This window comes from Loxodonta africana, chromosome 14, assembly GCF_030014295.1.
Source record: "Loxodonta africana isolate mLoxAfr1 chromosome 14, mLoxAfr1.hap2, whole genome shotgun sequence".
Classification (NCBI taxonomy): Eukaryota; Metazoa; Chordata; class Mammalia; order Proboscidea; family Elephantidae; genus Loxodonta; species Loxodonta africana.
In genome coordinates, this window is record NC_087355.1 from 5,154,547 (window position 1) to 5,175,403 (window position 20,857).

A 20,857-nucleotide genomic window follows, 5' to 3' on the forward strand; every position below is an offset into this window, starting at 1 on the left:
TGTCCTTCCAAAAAATTGCTCCTCTGCAAACCGCTCTCCTCTCCTGTCTATAGGCTCTGTTTTCCCCCCTCCCCTTCCCTCTGCACTAATCCGCACAGGTTCCATTTCACCTCCCGCCCCCAGCCCTCCAAGAGGTGCAAGTCATCTAGGCAAACCCAGGCAGGCTCCACTTCACCCATCCCCACTTCCCAGACTGCTGGTTTCTGTACCTTACCGACCAACCCCTCACCATGCCCTAAGGCCCCCTCCCTCAACTGTGCAGAACACGTGGCTCTCCAGTCTCTTCCTGGCTGAGTGGGCCTCTGCAGCTCACCCTGCCTGCCCCTCCCTGCAACTCATCCTGCAATCCAGGAGCCTAACTATTTGTGCCAACATGAAGGGACCACAGTATCCCTCAAGAACTGTGAAGGTTCCTGACATTCAACATCTGGCACCTCACATGGGAAAGAAACCTATTCTAGCACCACCATGCAATCCTCTAAGAGAAAACATATGCACCTATGACATAAAACTCCCACGCATATGCAACTCAACACACCCAACAGTGAGAGGAAAGCACACTCATCCAACTAACAGCACCAAAGCCATTCACAGACCAAATGTACAAAACGACAATTAAAACAATACAAATAAAAGGATCCAATCCAAAGAAAAATGGAAGAAGCTAAGCAACTAATGAACCAAAGAAAAGAAAAAGAAAATTATAGGATGAAAAAATATATATACATACATATGTATGAATACATATATAAAATAAAACCTTATAGGATCAAAAACAGCAGTCAATTACAAATCACACGAAGAGACAGAAAAAGATGGATCAAAAAAATGGACAAAATAAAAGGGCTGAAAAGATCTATGAGGAAGAATAGATAACGGAACTAGTGGACAAAGGCTTCAAAAAGCTAGTATTAAGAGACAGAAAGGACCACATAAGCCAGAGGCTACATCAGCCTGAGAACAGAATAACTAGATAGTGCCTGGCCACAACCGATGACTGCCCTGACTGGGAACACAACAGAGAACCCCTGAGGAAGCAGGACAGCAGTGGGATACAGACCTCAAATTCTCATAAAAAGACCAGACTTAATGGTCAGACTGGTACTAGAAGGACCCCAGAGGCCATGGCCCCCAAACCTTCTGTTAGCCCCAGAAAGGAAACATTTCCAAAGCCAACTCTTCAGACAGGGATTGGACTGGAATATGGGATGGAAAATGATACTGGTGAAGAATGAGCTTCTTGGATCAAGTAGACTCACGAGACTATGTTGGCATCTCCTGTCTGGAGGGGAGATAAGAGGGCAGAAAGGGCCAGAAGCTGCCTGAATGGATACAAGGAGAGAGAGTAGAGGGAAAGACTGTGCTGTCTCATTAGAGGGAGAGCAATTAGAAGTGTATAGCAAGGCGTATGTAAATTTTTGTATGAGAGACTGACCTGATTAGTAAACTTTCACTTAAAGCACAAATTAAAAAAAAAAAAAAAAGCTAGTATTAAATCTTAAAGCGATCAAAGGAAACACAGAAACAGACTAGAATCATTTAGGAAAGCAATACAAAAACAAAATAAATTAAATAGAATACTAAAAAAAAAAAAAAATAGCTTACCAATAAAACAACAGAGATAACTTAATGGAAGAATACAGAAGTCAAATTGAAACAACGGAAGGAAGAATAAGCAAATAAAGGAAAAAACTGTTGAGATTACTGAGTATGAAGAACAAGCAGAAAAAAGACAAAAGGAAACGAAGGAAGCACACAGGTTATATGGGATATCAAGAGAAATAACAAAAGAATGTTAGCAATAAAAGAGGAAGAGAAAAAATTACAGAAAGAACCTCTGAACAATTAATGGCAGAAAACTACCCAAATGTCATGAAAGATGAGAAGATTTTCACCAAAAAGCTCAACGAACTCCATATAAGATAAATCTCAAGAGAAAGTCATCAAGACATATTTTAATCAAATTTTTCATTTCCAAAGAAAAAGAAACAATTTTGAAAGTAACATGTGAAAAGCAAAGTATCACCTATTAAAGGGATCCCATAAGATTAGGCTCTAACTCCTCATCAGAAACCATGAAGGCAACAAAACAATGAGATTCATACACAAAGCTTTGAAAGATAATAAATGTCAACAAAAAATTATATTCCAGCAAAATCATCATTCAATATTAGGAGAAATTAGGACATTCACAGATAAGCAGAAATTAAGGGAATTTGTAACCACCAGACCAGCCACACAAGAAATATCAAAAGAAGTCCTTCCAATATAAAGGTAATGACAACAGAGAACAACTTAAGGAAAATACAAATGACAACATCACCCTGATACCAAGCCAAGTAAAGAAACCACAACAGTAAAATAAAAGTTAAAAAATGATTACAGGGAACCTGAGATACAAAGTTGTATTCGATGACAACATCAAAAAAAGGGGGGGGGGGATGATTTGTGTAGCTATAGAACTAACATATGAGGAGGAAGTTAAGGTGATTTCAAGATCTAATAGACTGTTATAAATGTTGTTGTTGTTAGGTGCTGTCAAGTAGGTTCTGACTCACAGCAACCCTAAGTACGACAGAATAAAACACTGCCTGGTCCTGTGCCATTCTCATAATCATTGCTATGTTTGAGCCCATTGTTGGAGCCACCGTGTCAACCCATTTCGTTAAAAGCCTTCCTTTTTTTCATTGACCCTCTACCTGACCAAAAGCATGATGTACTTCTCCAGGGACTGGTCCCTCCTGACAACATGTCCAAAGTATGAGAAGCGAAGTCTCTCCATGCTTGCTTCTAACGAGCATTCTGGTGGTACTTCTTCCAAGATAGATTTCTTCATTCTTCTAGCAGTTCATGGTATATTTAATATTCTTTGCAAACTCCGTGATTCAAATGCACTAGTTCTTCTTTGGTCTTCCTTATTCATTGGCCAGCTTTCATGTGCATGTGAAGAGACTGAAAATACCATGGCTTGCGTCAGGTGCACCATGGTCCTCAAACAGACATTTGGTATTTAACACTTTAAAGAGATCTTTTGCAGCAGATTTGCCCAATGCAATACAGCATTTGACGTCTTGACTGCTGCCTCCATGGGTACTGATTGTGAATAACCAGTAAAATGAAATTCTTGACAACTTCAACATTTTCTCCATTTATCATGATGCCGCTTATTGGTCAAGTTGTGAGGATGTTTATAAATATAAGATGTTACATGTTAGCCACATGGTAACAACAAAGAGAATTAATACATTTACTCACCAAAATACAGACGAAAAAAAAAAAAAACAAAAAGATCCAGTAAACACAACACCATAACTAATAAATGAAAGAAAAAACAAATTGTATACCAAAAAGCTCAGCACAGAAAGTAAAGAACAAAGAAACCATTAACAACACAAAAAAGAAAAGCATAACAAAATGGCTACAGGAAATTCATACCTACTAAATATAAATGGATTAAATGTACCCATCGAGAGAGAGTGACAGAATGGATAAAAAAACACCACCGATTAATATGTTGCCTACAAGAGACACACCTTAGAAATAAAAACAAACACAAGTTAAAAATCGTAAGATAGAAAAATACATATTAAGTAAACAGTAATCCGAAGACAGCAGAAGTGGCAGTGTTAGTAACTGACAAAACAGACTTTAAGTCAAAATCCATTATAAGAGTCAAAGAATGACACTATATAATGACAAAAAGAACAATTCAACAAGAAGACTTAGCGATTATAACTCTCCATGCACCTGAAGTCAGAGTTCCAAAATTTATAAAGCAAACCCTAACAGTATTAAAGAGAAACTGACAGATCTACAGTAATAGTAAGACATTTAAATACCCCACTTTCGATGATGGACAAAACAATCAATAAAGATACAGAAGACCTATGTGGCACCATTAACCAACCAGATCTAACAGAAATATACAGAGCACACGCCCAAAGCAGCACAATACACATCCTTCTCTAACACACATGTAACATTTCAAGAATAGCCCGTATCTCAGGTCGCAAAGCAAACCTCAACAAATTTTTAAAAACTAAAATCATACAAAGCACCTTCTCTGAACATAACAGTTGTTGTTGTTAGGTGCCATCGAGTCAGTCCCGACTCATAGCGACCCTATGCACAAGAGAATGAAACACTGCCTGGTCCTGAGCCATCCTTACAATCGTTATGCTTGAGCCCATTGTTGCAGCCATTGTGTCAATCCACCTCGATGAAGGTCGTCCTCTTTTCCTCTGACCCTGTTCTTTACCAAGCATGATGTCCTTCTCCAGGGACCGATCCCTCCTGACAACATGTCCAAAGTATGTAAGACGCAGTCTCGCCATCCTTGCTTCTAAGGAGCATTCTGGTTGTACTTCTTCCAAGACAGATACGTTCGTTCTTCTGGCAGTCCATGGTATATTCAATATTCTTCGCCAACACCACAATTCAAAGGCATCAATTCTTCTCCGGTCTTCCTTATTCACTGTCCAGCTTTCACATGCATATGATGTGATCGAAAATACCATGGCTTGGGTCAGGAGCACCTTAGTCTTCAAGGTGACATCTTTGTTTTTCAACACTTTAAAGAGGTCCTTTGCAGCAGATTTTTCCAATGCAATGCGTCTTTTGATTTCTTGACTGCTGCTTCCACGCATGTTGATTGTGGATCCAAGTAAAATGAAATCCTTGACAACTTCAATCTTTTCTCTGTTTATCATGATGTTGCTTACTGGTCCAATTGTGAGGATTTTTGTTTTCTTTATGTTGAAGTGTAATCCATACTGAAGGCTGTGGTCTTTGATCTTTATTAGTAAGTGCTTCCTCTTCACTTTCAGCAAGCAAGGTTGTGTCATCTGCATAACGCAGGTTGTTAATGAGTCTTCCTCCAATCCTGATGCCCTGTTCTTCTTCATAAAATCCAGCTTCTCGTATTATTTGCTCAGCATACAGATTAAATAGGTATGGCGAAAGAATACAACCCTGAGACACACCTTTTCTGACTTTAAACCAATCAGTATCCCCTTGCTCTGTCCGAACAACTGCCTCTTGATCTATGTAAAGGCTCCTCACCAGCACAATTAAATGTTCTGGAATTCCCATTCTTCACGATGTTATCCATAATTTATTATGATCTACCTTTTTTTTTTTACCCAGGTGAATGTCTTCGCATAGTCAATAAAACACATGTAAACGTCCTTCTGATATTCTCTGCTTTCAGCCAGGTTCCATATGACATCAGCAATGTTATCCCTGGTTCCACGTCCTCTTCTGAATCCAGCCTGAATTTCTGGCAGTTCCCTGTCAGCATACTGCCGCAGCCACTTTTGAATGATCTTCAACAAAATTTTGCTTGCATGTGATATTAATGATATTGTTCTATAATTTCCGCATTCAGCTGGATCACCTTTCTTGGGAATAGGCATAAATATAGATCTCTTCCAGTCAGTTGGCCAGGAAGCTGTCTTCCATATTTCTTGGCATAGACGAGTGAGCACTTCCAGCATTGCATCTGCTGAATGCAGACCATAATGGTATCAAGCTAGAAATCATAACAGGAAGAATAAGGAAAAAAAATAAACCATGGAAACTAAGTAACATAGTACTAAAAACCTATTGGGTCATAGAGAAATCAAAAGTGAAATTAAAAACTACTTAGAATAAAATGAACATGAAAACACAACATATCAAAACCTCTGGGATAGAGCAAAAGCACTGCTCAGAGGGAAATTCTAAAAATAAATGTCAACAATAACTTAACGCAACAACCTAAACAAATAGAAAGGAAGAGCAAAACAGGACCAAAGCTACTAGAAGAAAGGAAATAATATAGAAACAGAAATAAATGAAATAGGAAACAGAAAAATAGAATCAACTAAATCAGAAGTTGGTTCTTTGAAAGGATAAATCAAATGGACAAACCACTAGCTAGGCTGAAAAATGAAAATAATAGTAGATGCAAATAACCAAAATAAGAAATGAAATTGGAGACATTACAACACATTCAACTGAGATAAAGAGGATCATAACAGAATACTACAAAAAATTGTAATTCAACGAATTTGAAAACTTAGAAAAAATGTATAAATTCTGAAAAACACACAAAATACCAAAACTTAAAAAAAAAAACAAACACAAATAGAAACAGAAAATCTAAACATAACAATAGAATGCTCCTTAGAACCAAGGATAGCAAGACTATGTCTTACATACTTTGGACACGTTATCGGGAGGGATCAGTGCCTGGAGAAGGACATCATGTTTGTTTAAGCAGAGGGTCAGCAAAAAAGAGAAGACCCTCAACAACGTGGACTGATATAGTAGCTGCAAAAACGGGTTTAAGCATGACAACGATTGTGAGGATGGTGTAGGGCAGGGCAGTGTTTCGTTCTGTTTTACATAGGGTTGCTATGAGTTGGAACCAACTCGAGGGCACCTAACAACAACAACAAACATAACAAAGCCAGAGACTGAAGATCTGATCAAAAAACTCCAAGGAAAATAAAAACAAAGCCCAGTAACAGATGGCTTTGCTGGAGAATTTTAACAAACATCCAGAGAAGAGTTAACACCAATTCTACTCAAACTGTTCTAAAACAGAAGTAAAACTTAACTCATTGTATGAAGCCAGCATCACCTGATCCCCAAGCCAGATAAACACAACACAAAAAAAGAAAACTATAGACCTATATCCCTCATTAATGTAGACAGAAAAATCCTCACCAAAATTCTAGCAAACAGAATTCAACAACATATTAAAAAATCATACAGCATGATCAAGTGGGATTCATACCAGGAACGCAAGAATGTTCAACATTAGAAAATTAATCAGTGTAATTCACCGCATAAATAAAATAAAGCAAAAGAACCACATAATCATCTCAATTGATGCAGAAAAGGCATCTGATAAAATTCAACACCATTTTCTGATCAAAACTCTCAGCAAAATAGGAGTAGGAAGGAAATCTCTCAACATAATTAAGGGTATATATGCAAAACCAACAGCCAACATTATTCTCTATGGAGAAAGAAGTCTTAGCAAGAGCAATAAGGCAAGAAAGAGAAATAAAGGGTATCCAGATTGGAAACGAAGAGGTAAAACTATCCTGATTTGCAGATGACATGGTTCCATACACAGTAAACCCCAGAGATTCCAAAAGAAAGCTTCTGGATCGAATAGAAACATTCAGCAACACTGGACGGTACATGATCAACACACAAAAACCAGCTGAATTCCTCTACACTAATTAATAGAGGGAGAATTCCAAAAAGGAAATAAAGAAATCAACGCCATAGGTAATCAATAGGTTAATTCCTATTTAATTGTATTGTTTTGGGGGGCTATTGTAAATGGTATTGCTTTCTCGACTCCCCTTTTGAAATATCCCTTGTTAGTCTTAGTGTAAAGGAGCCCTAGTGGTGCAGGGGTTAAGTACTTGGCTGTCAGCCAAAAGGTTGATAGCTTGACCCCATCAGACGAACCACGGGAGAAAGATGTAGCAGTCTGTCTCTATAAAGACTTAAAGCCTTGCAAACCCTGTGCAGACAGTTCCACTCTGTCCTATACAGTCACTATGAGTCAAAATTGACTTGATAGTAAAGGCTTTGTTTTTGTTTTCTGGGGGGGTTTGCATTCATTGCAGCACTATTCCCAAGAGCAAAAGAATGGAAACTACCTAAGTGCCCGTCAATGGATGAATGAATAAACAAAAAGTGGTACACACATACAATGGAATACTACACAGCTATAACAAATGATTCCTCGAAACATACCATAATGCAGATTAAACTGGAGGACTTTATGCTGAGTGAATTGGTCAATCACAAAAGGACAAACAGTGTATGTTCTCACTTTTAAAAAGAGAAGAACAGGTTTATACATAGATACCAACATTAAGGGATGGGAGGGGGAGAAACAGAATCACTCTCTAGATAGTAAACATTTTTACTTTGGGTGATATGAAAGGTAACACCAAATGTAGGTTAAATGTTCGCAATTTAATGTCCCTAATAAGTACATACATAAGAACAAGGGACATTTTTGGAAAATGCTGTGACACACAATTTTGCAACAACAACCAAAAAAATGTGTCTGGTTACATATGTAGGTATGTATGCATATAAAGGCAGACTCTGGGTTACGAACAATATCAATTTCTGTATGTGTCTTCAAGATGTTGTAGCTAAGAAGGAACAGGAGCATACAGTTCTTATTTCGCCTTGCTTTAGTGCAAAAAAGGAAACCCTGGTGGCATAGTGGTTAAGTGCTATGGCTGCTAACCAAAAAGGTCAGCCGTTCAAAGCCACCAGGCACTCCTTGGAAACTCAATGGGGCAGTTCTACTCTGTCCTATAGGATCGCTATGAGTCGGAATCAACTCAATAGCAATGGTTTTGGTTTTTTTGGTTAGTGCAAAAAAAGGCTAGAAGCCTTTTCAAACGATTTAAAAGCTGCACATTCAGCAAGTGGGGTGATTGTGATGAAGAATTTGTTGCAGGTAGAGGCTGGGTCAATCATTTCAAAGTAAGGGCAAATTTACATAACATCAAAGGGCAAGTACGAGTTGTCTATAAGTCTGGCATTCATAACTCGAGGATTTACTGCATGTATATAAATAGGCATATGTCATGGATTGAATTGTGTCCCCCCAAAATATCTGTCAACTTGGCTAAGTCACGATTCCCTTGTATGACTGTCTACCATTTTATCTTCTGATGCCATTTCCCTAATGTTGTAAATCCTATCACTATGATGTAATAAGATGGATTAGTGGCAGTGATATTGACAAGGTCTACAAGATTATGTAGTGTCTTAAGCCAATCTCTTTTGAGATATAAAAGAGAGAAGTGAGTAGAGAGACATGGGGACCTCATACCACCAAGAAAGCAGTGCTGGAAGCAGAATGCTTCCTTTGGATCTGAGACTCCTGCACCGAGATGCTCCCAGACCAAGGGAAGGCTGATGCATGACAAGGACTTTCCTCTAGAGCCAAGAGAGAGATAAAGCCTTCCCCTGGAGCCAGTGCCCTAAATTTGGACTTCTAGCTTACTGGACTGTGAGATTAAACTTCTCTTTGTTAAAGCCATCCACTTCTGGCATTTCTATATAGCAGCACTAGATGACTAAGACAGCACATACGTGTATATAAATGTGCATGTACAGGTGTATGTATATATGTGTGTATGTACATGTAGGTGTTGCATGTATGTATGTAATATATATATGTATATATATACACACGTACACATACATGTAAATTAAAGCACATAGGGGCACAGTTACGGATACTTCTTAGGCATAACCAGACACCTCACAGGATTGGAGTTCTGGATTTGAAAGCTTAAGACATTAATCTCATAGGACAACTCAGTCATGAGCGTAATGCAGTTAATTACGTTTAAGCTCTACACCCTAGTTTGCTGCATAGAGTGTAGGGTCTAAAACGCTTGCAAGCGGCCATCTAAGATACAATTACTGGTCTCTACTCATCTGCAGGAAAGGAGAAAGAAGGAAACCAAAGGCACAAAGAAAAACCAGTCTACGGGACAAAGAGCCTATATGAACCATGGCCTCATCTACCCTGGACCAGAAGAACTAGACAGCACCTAGGTACCACTACTGACCATTCTGATCAGGGACAGTATAGATGGAGCCTGATAGAATGGAAGAAAAATGTAGACCAAAACTCAAATTCTTAAACAATCCAGCCTTGCTGAACCAGTTGAGATTAGAAAACCCGAGACTACTGGCCTGAGATACCCTTTAAACTTTGAACTGAAACTACTCCTGGAAGTCACATTTCAGCTAAATAACAGATTGGCTCATAAAATAATATTATCCCTGAGTTCTGTGCTCCTTTAAAAAATAATCTACATGAGACAAAACAGATAACATTTACTCTAAAGCAACGTTGAGAAAATAATGGGGGGCACGGAAATTAAATTAATGATAACGGAACAAAGACAAAAATAATGAAAATTTTGGCACTTTGTAAAAAAATTTAACCAATGTAACTTAACAATTTGTATAGAAGTTGTTAAGTGAGAATCTAATTTGTTGTGTACTTTCACCAAAAACACAATATGAAAAAAAAGAACTAAAGAAAAGTATGAGAATGATGTGTCACCAAATAGAGAATATCAATCAAGAGACAGAAATCATAAAGGGTGACAAAAACTCTGGAGTTGAAAAGTACAATAGTTGCTATAGGGGCAGGCAGAAGAATCAGTGAATGTGAAGACAGGTCACATGAGAATACCTTTCCTAAAGAACAGAAAGAAAAAAGGAAAAAAAAAAGGTACAGAGCTTCGAAGACCTCTGGGATACCATCAAACATAATAATATATGAATAACAGCCTTCTCAAAAGGACAGGAGAGTGACAAAAGAGTAGAAAAAATATTTGACAAAACAAAGGAGTAGAAAGATTATGTAACAGCCTATCATCCAGTAACTGCCGGCTGCCAAAAGCTTCCCAAATTTGAAGAAAAACACTCATTTAAACATCCAAGAAAGTAAAGGAAATCCAAGTAAAATAAACTAAAATCAACCCACACATTGACATATCATAATCAAACTGTCAAAAGACAAAGAGAGAATCTTGAAAGCAGCAAAAGGGAGGTGGCTTATAACATTCAAGGGATCCTTAATATTAACAGCTGATTTCTCATCAAAAACCATGGCAATCACATTCAGCAAAGATGGCAGCATAAACAGATCATTGTTCTAACTCTCCTTCACAAATACAAGAAAACGAAGCATGGCCATAAGTCTCTGAATTAAGGAGCAGAGGACAGCAGCAAAGAACTGCACATGGGCAAGAATCAACGAGTTGCATAATACAGTAGGAAAACTGCTTTTTCCACTGTCCCTACACCTCCCCACAGTTAGGCAGGCAAATTAACTGAGCAAGTGACCCAACCAAGAGAGCCTGCTTTCCTGAATACCATACTTCTCACCCGTGCAGAGACAGAATCCCAAGCCTGTGCTCTAAAATCAACAAGGCCAATCTCCCTGAGGGTCAGCTTGGGTCTCTCTGCTCCCTTCTTCCTATTGTTGCTGAAAACAGCTGGCTGAGGCTGTTGTGTTCTAGGAAGCAGGCATTTTGAGTGGAGGCTACACCCATGGCCAACATACTACGGGTGTGGGGAGGAGGGTGTGGCTCTGATAAAAACAAGGCAGATTTCCTAGGAGTCCGAACGGAGGGTGTCAGGCCAACACCCACTCAGTAACTTAGCTGCCAGTCCGCTGCTAGTTGTTACAAAAATCTACCTTTAGCAGAGTCTGCTCCCATAGTAATCACTCTACTTGCCTCCCTGAGAACCTGAGACATCTGGCCTCCAAGACAAACGTGACAGATCTCCTCCATTCGGGCCAGGTCAGGTCTGACTGCTACTCCTTGTGCAGAGGACTGCTGACTGAGGCTACTGTGAACTAGAAAGCAAGTGTTCTGAGTAGAGGCTACACCCACAACCATAATACTAAGGGAGAAGGGGCTCTGTTAGAAACAAGGCAAGCCTCCCTGGGGGCTTGTTTGGGGCGTGCCAGCTCCTTTCCCACACAGTTAACTCTCGGCTGTAGGACTTATAAGAACTCCAACAGAAGGTCTCCTGCAGTGGCTCCATGACATGGGTCACCTAAATGGAGACTGTTCTCCCAACCGCCACACAGCCACTGGGGCTTTGAAATCAACAACAAAAATGTCTCAAAGGATCTTCTGGGAAGTGACAGCTCCTTTGCCTCCAAAACAGTGGAAAGTCTGCCTGTGCTACCCATAAACGGCAGCTCAAATATAAGCATACACCACAGAACAGAGAAGGAAACCTCTGGTAAAATCGAAGGTTAACACTCAGCATGGCAGGGGGCTTGTGGGTGTGGGCTTCCTCACTGTAAACATGGTTGCAGAAACAGCAGGTGAGGAAATACTAACCAGAGAGAGAAAAAGAGAGAGAGGACTGCGTGCCCTGGTGGAAAGATTGTTAACTGCAAGATATCTAGCCTTAGTGGCTGCAGCTGCACAGATTGATGACAGAGTGTTCCTGGGTATGATTAACAGACACTGAAAGATGGACACTGACAGAAGTGGGGCCAAAACAGCAGAGTAGTAAGACACTTCCTATGGTCTCTCTTGAAACAAAAACCTGAAAAAACAAGTGAATAAATTATATACGACAATCTAGGAGCCCTCAACATCATAGACAAAGTTCAGGACTCGGACTGGGCAGCAGCAGGAAGGGAGAGGCAGTTCAGAAGCAGTGAGCAATTGCCAGACCTGACTGGCCGGCACACTGCAGGGTGTATCAGCCAGCATGCACAGTGAGGAAAGCAGTGGTGTTTGGGATGCATCTTCCACTTCGAGAGAGACTGAGTTGTGGACAGTGTGCTCAAGCCTCCAGAACCAGGGAGAAAAAGCAATCAAACAGCGAAAGATAAGTACAAGTACTTATACTGCCCAGATCAAAAAAAAAAGCCTTTTGGAAAGTACCTCTCTCCCATTTACCTCCCCCCTCTCTACTCTGCTCTGGGTCTCCACCTGGCTTCAGTGATTCCTGAGCTCCCTTGGCCAGAAGGAGGACCCATCTTCCATCCTGAGCCATTCTCCTGGCTTTGGAGAGGGAACAAACTGACAAACAGGAAAAAATAATCTGCTGGCTCCCTTAAGCCAGGAACTCAGGACAGGCATAGCTCCTTTGCCTAGGCACAGGCATAAGGGGTCCATGGACTTTGAATGCCTTTCACCCCTGCGTACACCTGTGTGGGCCCATTTCAACAGTGTATCCCTTCATTAGCATAACAGGCTATGTACTTTCAACTGTATATACTATAAGGGAGAGTGGCAGATTCATGACATATGACATTAAGGAGGGTCCTCACGTACCCACGTCAGGGGCCTGGGGACTGGCGGTTCCACCCAATCCACCGAGCCACCCGTGAAAGTAGTCTAGGAATAAGTGGTGACTCTTAGTCCTTACAGCCAACAGCAGAGTCCGGCTGAAAAACTCACCTACCTACACACTCTAGGAAACAGAGACACACCTTCCACCCAGGAGCAACAGTCAGACCCTATGTTGCTTAGCATATGACCCCCTAATGCAGCCAGATACCTGTGCCTACTCCAATTACCCCTGCCCATCTAGAACTGTAGGTGAGAGCCTGCACCACACACTTAGTGATTGACTACCTGAATCCACACAAGAAAAGTAAACTGACTCCTGGGCTCACATACCTAATAATAGCTCTAACCACCTGGAGACAGGGTGTTAGAGATTCAGAGGAGGCAATAATCAAACTGGCTCATAAGACCAGCTTATTTGGGCTTATCAAAACAAGAAGCTAGGAAATATAAAATAAATAAATATAATAACTTATTGATGGCTCAGAGACAGCAGTCAATATCAAATCAAATAAAGAAGAATACCATGATAGCTTCAGAAAGCCACCAACACAAAGAACCAATAAACTTTCCAGAGGAAGACAGCTTCCTGGAATTACCAGAGATGGAATTCAAGACTAAAATACAGTACTCTTCAAGAGATCAGGAAGGAGTCCAGGCAAAACACAGAACTAGCCAAGGAACACAGACAAAGCAATAGAAGTAGTTTAGAAGGCTATACAGGAGCACAGTGACAAATTTAAAAGGTTGCAAGAATTCGCAGAGAGACAGTAAACAGAACTCTAAAAGACTAACAATAAAGTGGCAGAATTAGACAACTCAATACACAGTCATAGGAGCAGAATTGAGGAAATGGAAGTCAGAATTAGTAAGACTGAAGATAAAGCACTTGACACCAATTTATTTGAGGAAAAATCAGATAAAAGAATTTTAAAAAATGAAGAAATCCTGAGAATTATGTGGGGCTCTATAAAGAGGAACAAACTACGAGTGACTAGAGTACCAGAACGGGGGGATAACAGAAAATACAGAGAGAACTGCTGAAGATTTGCTGGCAGAAAACTTCTCTGGTGTCATGTAAGATGAAAAGGTATCTATCCAAGAAGCCCATCAAACCCCACATAAGGTAGATCCCAAAAGAAAGTCATGAAGACATATTATAATCAAACTTGCCAAAACCAAAGATAAAGAGAGAATTTTAAGAGTGGCTAGGTATAAATGAAAAGTCACCTACAAAAAAAAAAAAATTTTCTTTTTTTTTTTTGAAGAGTCAATAAGACTAAGTTTGGGCTACTCAGCAGAAACCCTGCAGGCAAGAAGGCAATGGGATGACATATATTAAGCTCTTGAAGGAAAAAAATTATCTACCAAGAATTATATATCCAGCAAAACTGTCTCTCAAATATGATGGTGAAATTAGGGCAATTAAAGATAAACAGAAGTTTAGGGAATGTGTAAAAATGAAATTAAAATTACAAAAAATACTAAAAGGAATCCTCCAGTTAGAAAATCAACAACATCAGATAATAACCCAAGACTACAACACAGGACAGAGCAGCCAGGTATCAACCCAGATAGGGAAGTCACAAAAATAAATCAAAGCTAAAACACTGAAAATAGGGAAACGGGGTCATCAACATGTAAAAGACGACAACATTAAGACAAAAAAGAGGTACTACAATGTGTAGTCATAGATCTTTCATATGGAGAGGAAGTCAAGGTGACATCAAGAAATAAAAGATTGGTTTATACTTAGAAAAACAGGGATAAATATTAAGGTAATGACAAAGGGATCTAACAATCCTGCATATCAAAACAAAAACAAGAAAAACATAAGGAATCAGCAAATACAAAATCAACAAAAATGAAAAAGATGAAAAGAAAATATATAAAGAAAAATGATTCAGTACAGAAAATTAAGTGCAACAAAGAAACTGTCAATGTCACCAAGGAAAATACATCAAAATGACAGCACTAAACTTATACCTATCAATAATTACGCTGGATGTAAACTGACTACACGCACCAATAAAGAGACAGAGTGATAGAGTGGATAAAAAACCACAATCCCTCTATATCCTGCCTACAAGAGAAACACCTTAGACTTAAAGACAACACACAAAAAAACTCAACGGATAGAAAAAAAATACATCAAGCAAACAATAATCAAAAAAAAGCAGGAGTGGCAGTATTAATTTCTGACAAAATGGACTTTAAAGTCTATCACAAAGGATAAAGGACACTATGAAACGATTAAAGGGTAAATACACCCGGATGACATAACCATTACAAATATTTATGTACCCAACGACAAGGCTCCAAAATACAAAAAACAAACTCTAACAGCATTGAAAAGAGTATAGACAACTCCACAATAATAGTAGGAGATTTCAACACAACACTTTTGGTAAAGGACAAAAAAGAAGCTCAACAAAGACATGGAAGATCAAAATGCCACAATCAACCAAACCGATCTCAGAGACATCTAAAACAACACTCCACCCAACAGCAGCCAAGTGTATTTTCTTTGCCAATGCACATGGAACATTCTCCAGGATAGACCACATTTTAGGCCACAAAGCAAGCCTTAATAGAATGCAAAACATCAAAATACTACAAGGCATCTTTTCTGATCATAAAGCCATAAGTGTAGAAACCAATAAAAGAAAAGGCAAGGGGAAAAAAATGAAATACATGGAAATTGAACAATACCCTGCTGAAAAACTACAGGGTTACAGAAGAAATTAAGTACAGGATAAAGAAATACACAGAATCAAAGGAGAATGAAAACACATCCTACCAGAACCTTTGGGACACAGCAAAAGCAGTGCTGAGAAGTCAGTTTACTGCAATAAACGCACACATCCAAAGAGAAGAAAGGGCCAAAACCAAAACATTAACCCTACAATTCGAAAGAGTAGAAAGAGACCTTCAGGTACCATAAGTAAGGAAATAAACTTAGAGCAGAATTAAATGAAATAGAGACTAGAAAAACAATTGAAAGTGTTATCAAGATCAAAAGCTGGTTCCTCGAAAATACAAAGAAAATCAACAAACCACTGACCCAAATGACAACAGAAAAACTCATGAGGAAGCAAATAACCTGAAGAAGAAATGAGATGGGTGATATCACAACAGACTCACCTGAAATTAAAAGAATCATAACAGACTACTATGAAAAATTACAGTCCAACAAATTTGAAATCCTAGAGGAAATGGACAAAATATTACAAAAACACTACCTACCTAAACTAACACAAACAGATGTACAACAATTAAATACACCCATAACAGAGGAGGAAACCCTGGTGGCTTAGTGGGTAAGAGCTACAGCTGCTAACCAAGAGGTCGGCAGTTCAAATCCACTTGGCGCTCCTTGGAAACTCTATGGGGCAGTTCAACTCTGTCCTACAGGGTTGCTATGAGTCAGAATCGACTCGATGGCAACGGGTTTGGTTTTTTTGAAAAGATCATTTAAAAACATAACAAAAAAAGGCCTGGCCCTGTTAACTCTTCTCCAAAGTTTCAGAGAAGAGTTAATACCACTACTACTAAAGGTATTTTAGAGCACAGAAAAGGACGGAACACTCCCAAACTCATTCTATAAAGCCAGCATATCCCTGATACAAAAACCAGGTAAAGACGCTACAAAAAAAGAAAATTACAGGCCAATATCCCTCATCAACTTAGACGCGAAAATCCTCAACAAAATTCTAGCCAACAGAATTCAACCACATATCAAAAAAATAATTCACCATGACAAACTGGGATTCATACCACGCATGAGGGGATGGTTCAATATTAGAAAAACAATCAATGCAATCCATCACATAAATAGAACAAAAGACAAGAACCACATGATTTTATCAATTGATGGAGAAAAGGCATTTAACAAACTGCAACAACCGTTCATGATAAAAAAAAAAAACTCATAGCAAAATAGGAATAGAAGAAAAATTCCTCAACATAATAAAGGGCATTTATACATAGGCAACAGCCAACATCATCCTAAATGGTGGGAATCTGAATGCATTCCCCTGGTGAACAGGAACCAGACAAAGATGCCCTTTATCACCACTCTTATTCAACATTGTGCTGGAGGTCCTAGCAGAGCAGTTAGGCAAGAAAAAGAAAAACAGGCATCCATAGTGGTAAATAAGAAGTAAAAGCATCCGTATTTGCAAATGGTATGATCTTATACAGAGAAAACCCTAAAAAACCCACAAGAAATCTACTGGAACTAATAAAAGATTTCAGCAAACTGTCAGGATACAAGATAAACATACAAAAATCAGTTGGATTCCTCTATACCAAAAAATGGGACTTTGAAAATGGAAATAACCAAATTAATATCATTTACAATAGCCCCCAAGAAGATAAAATACTTAGGAATAAATCTAACCAGAGGCTTAAAAGACCTATACTATGAGACACTACTCCAAGAAACCAAAAGAGACCTACATAAGTGGAAAAACATACCTTGCTCATGGACAGGAAGACTCAACATTGTGAAAATGTCAATTATACCCAAAGTGATCTACAGGTACAATGCAATCCTGATCCAAATTCCTACAACATTTTTTAATGAGACGGAGAAACAAATCATCAACTTCGTATGGAAAGGAAAGAGGCCCAGAATAAGTAAAGCATTGCTAAAGAAGAACAAAGTGGGAGGCCTCACATTATCTGGTTTTAGAACCTATTATACCCCTACAGTAGTGAAAATAGCCCAGTCCTGGTACAACAACAGATACAAAAAGACCAGTGAAACAAAACTAAGAATTCAGATGTAAATTCGTCCACCTATGAGCACCTGATATTTGACAAAGGCCCAAAGTCTATCAGATGGGGAAAAGACAATGTCTTTAACAAATGGTGCTGGCATAACTAGATATCCCTCTGCAAAAAAATGAAACAAGACCCATACCTCACACCATCCACAAAAATTAACTCAAAATGGACCAAAGATCCAAATATAAAATCTAAAACAATAAAGATCATGGAAGAAAAAATAGGGATATCACTAGAAGCCTTAATACATGGCATAAACAAAGTACAAAGCATCACTAACAATGCACAAACACCAGAAGAGAAACTAGGTAACTGGGAGCTCCTAAAAATCAAACACTAATGCTCATCCAAAGAATTCACCAAAAGAGTAAAAAGACGACCTACAAATGGGGAAAAAAGTTTTGGCAATGACATATCTGATCAGAGTCCAATCACTAAGATCTACAAGACACTGTGAAACCTCAACAACAAAGACAAATGACCCAACTTAAAAAATGGGCAAAAGGATATGAATAGGCACTTCATCAAAAAGACATTCAGGCAGCTAATAGATACATAAGGAAATGTTCACAATCATCAGCTATTAGAGAACTACAAATCAAAACTACAAAAAGATACCATCTCACCCCAACAAGTCTGGCATTAATCCAAAAAACACAAAATGATAAATGCTGGAGAGGTTGAGGAGAGACTGGACACTTATACACTGTTAGTGGGAATGTAAAATGGTACAACCACTTTGGAAATCGATTTGGCACTTCCTTCAAAAGGTAGAAATAGAACTACCATAGGATCCAGCAATCCCACTCCTTGGAATATATCCTAGAGAAATAAGAGCCGTCAAACCAGCAGATATATGCACACCCATGTTCACTGAAGCACTGTTCACAATAGCAAAAAGATGGAAACAACCCAGGTGCCTATCAACGGACAAATGGATAAGCAAATTACAGTGCGTTCACACAATGGAATGCTACACAACAATGAAGAACAATGATGAATCCGCAAAACATCTCATAACATGGATGAATCTGAAGGTGTTATGCTGAGTGAAATCAGTCAGTAGCAAAAGCACAAATATTGTATGAGACCATTATTATAAGAACTCAAGAAAAGGTTTAAACACAGAAGAAAACATTCTTTGATGGTTACAAGGGTGGGCAGAGAGGAAGACGGGAATCACTAACTAGGTAGCATACAAGAATTATCTTAGGTTATGGGAAGGACAACACACAATACTGGGGAAGTCAGCACAGCTGGACTATACCAAAAGCTAAAATGTTTCCTGAACACAACCAAACACTTCAAGGTACAGTGTAGCAGGGACAGGGGTTTGTGGACCATGGTTTCAGGGAACACCCAGGTCAATCGCCACAGTAAAGTTTATTAAAAAAATATTCTGCATCCCACTTTGGAGTGGCATCTGGGGTCTTAAAAGCTAGCAAACTGCCATCTAAGACACATCAATTGGTCCCAACCCACTTGGAGCAAAGGGAAATGAAGAACACCAAAGACACAAGGAAAACATTAGCCCAAGAGACAGAAAAGGCCACATAAACCAGAGACTCCATCAGTCTGAGACTGGAAGAACTAGATGGTGCCCAATACCACCAATGACCACCCTGACGGGGAATAAAACTGACAGTTCCTGGCGAAGCAAGAGAAAAGTCGGATGCAGAACTCTAATTCTAGTAAAAAGATCAGACTTAATGGTCGGACTGAGAGTGGAGGAACCCCAGAATACATGGCCCCCGGACTCTGTTAACTCAGAACTAAAAACATTCCCAAAGCCAACTCTTCAGACAAAGAATAGACTGGAGTATAAGACATAAATGATACTCATGAAGAGTGTGCTTCTTAGTTCAAATAAATAAAACATGAGACTAAATGGGCAGTTCCTGTCCCAAGGTGAGATGAGAAGAGACAGGAGTTGTTTGAATGGACATGGGATATCTGGGGTGGAAAGGAGGAATGTGCAGTCACACAGGGATAGCAACTAGCATCACATAACAATGTGTGTATAAATTTTCGTATGAGAAACTAACTTGAGCTGTAAACTTTCACCTGAAGCACAATAAAAAGAAAGAAAAATAAAGTTGGACAATTATATCCAGAACTTTTAAACCCTAATTAAATCAGGGGACAAAAAAGAACTTTTATAAAGAGGAAGAGAAAGTGGTAAGCAAAGGCTGAAGGTGCTGCTCGATTAACAGTCTGTTACAGAAAGCAGTGCAGGCAAAAATGCCAAATCCTGGGGAGTACGGAGAAAGTTAACATCTTAAAAAATCACAATATCCACCAACATATCACAGGACACACAAAGATAAAAGAAATGATGGCCTACCCAAATGAATCATGAAGGGAGTGAAATTGCATATACGAAAGTCTGAATAATAAAAAAATAGAAGAACATAATACATTAAATGTAATCACAGAACTAAAAAAAAAAAAAAGACAAATGTCCAAAATGATATAAGAAAAACAATGCATGAACAAAATGAGAGTCTAAAAAGAGAAATTTTTAGAAAATAATAAAAGAAAAGAAATATTGCAATTGAAAGGGACAATAACTGAAATGAAAAACAAAAAAATTCAACAACAAATTTAATCAGGGAGAAGAGAGAATCAGCAAATTACGAGAATAAGATAGTTGGAATTAAGAATGATGAAGAACAACAAGAATGAAGACACAAGAATACTGAGCACATTTTAATAGCATTATCTATTGTACAATATCAAGAGACCTAATATATGCATGATGGGAATTCCAGAAGGAAATGACAGAGAGAAAGGAACAAAAGATATCTGAACAAATAATGACCAAAAAAAAAACTCCTCAATATGACAAAGGAAATGAATCTACAAACCTAAGAAGCTCAATGAACTCCAAACAAAATAAATCCAAACAGATCTGCACTGACACACACATAATCAAGCCCTCAAATCATAAAAAGAGGATTCTAAAAGCAGCAAGAGAAGCTGTCTCAAAGGATCCCCAATAAGATTAAATGTCGATTTCTCCTAAGAAACACTGGAGTCCAGAAGCCAATGGAATAACATATCTAAAGTGATGAAAGAAAAAAAACTGACAACCAAGAATACCATACCCAGGGAAACAGTAGTTCAAGAATCAAGGGGAAATTAACAAATTCCCACACAAACAGAAGCTGAGAGTTCATACCTACCAG

The 20,857-nt window shown here is 38.7% G+C and overlaps 1 protein-coding gene across 4 annotated transcripts in view; it reads right to left on the reverse strand.

The window, feature by feature from the left end:
* SPIDR (scaffold protein involved in DNA repair) overlaps positions 1-20,857 on the reverse strand; it is a 778,935-nt gene that overhangs the window by 576,463 nt on the left and 181,615 nt on the right. The window contains exon 1 of one of the 4 annotated variants that reach the window (XM_064267705.1): positions 10,945-20,076. The exons of the other annotated variants lie outside the window; for them this stretch is intronic. The gene's annotated coding sequence lies outside the window, so the exon portion shown is untranslated. Of the gene's footprint in view, positions 1-10,944; positions 20,077-20,857 lie in introns of those variants that run through there. 4 annotated transcript variants of the gene reach the window in all.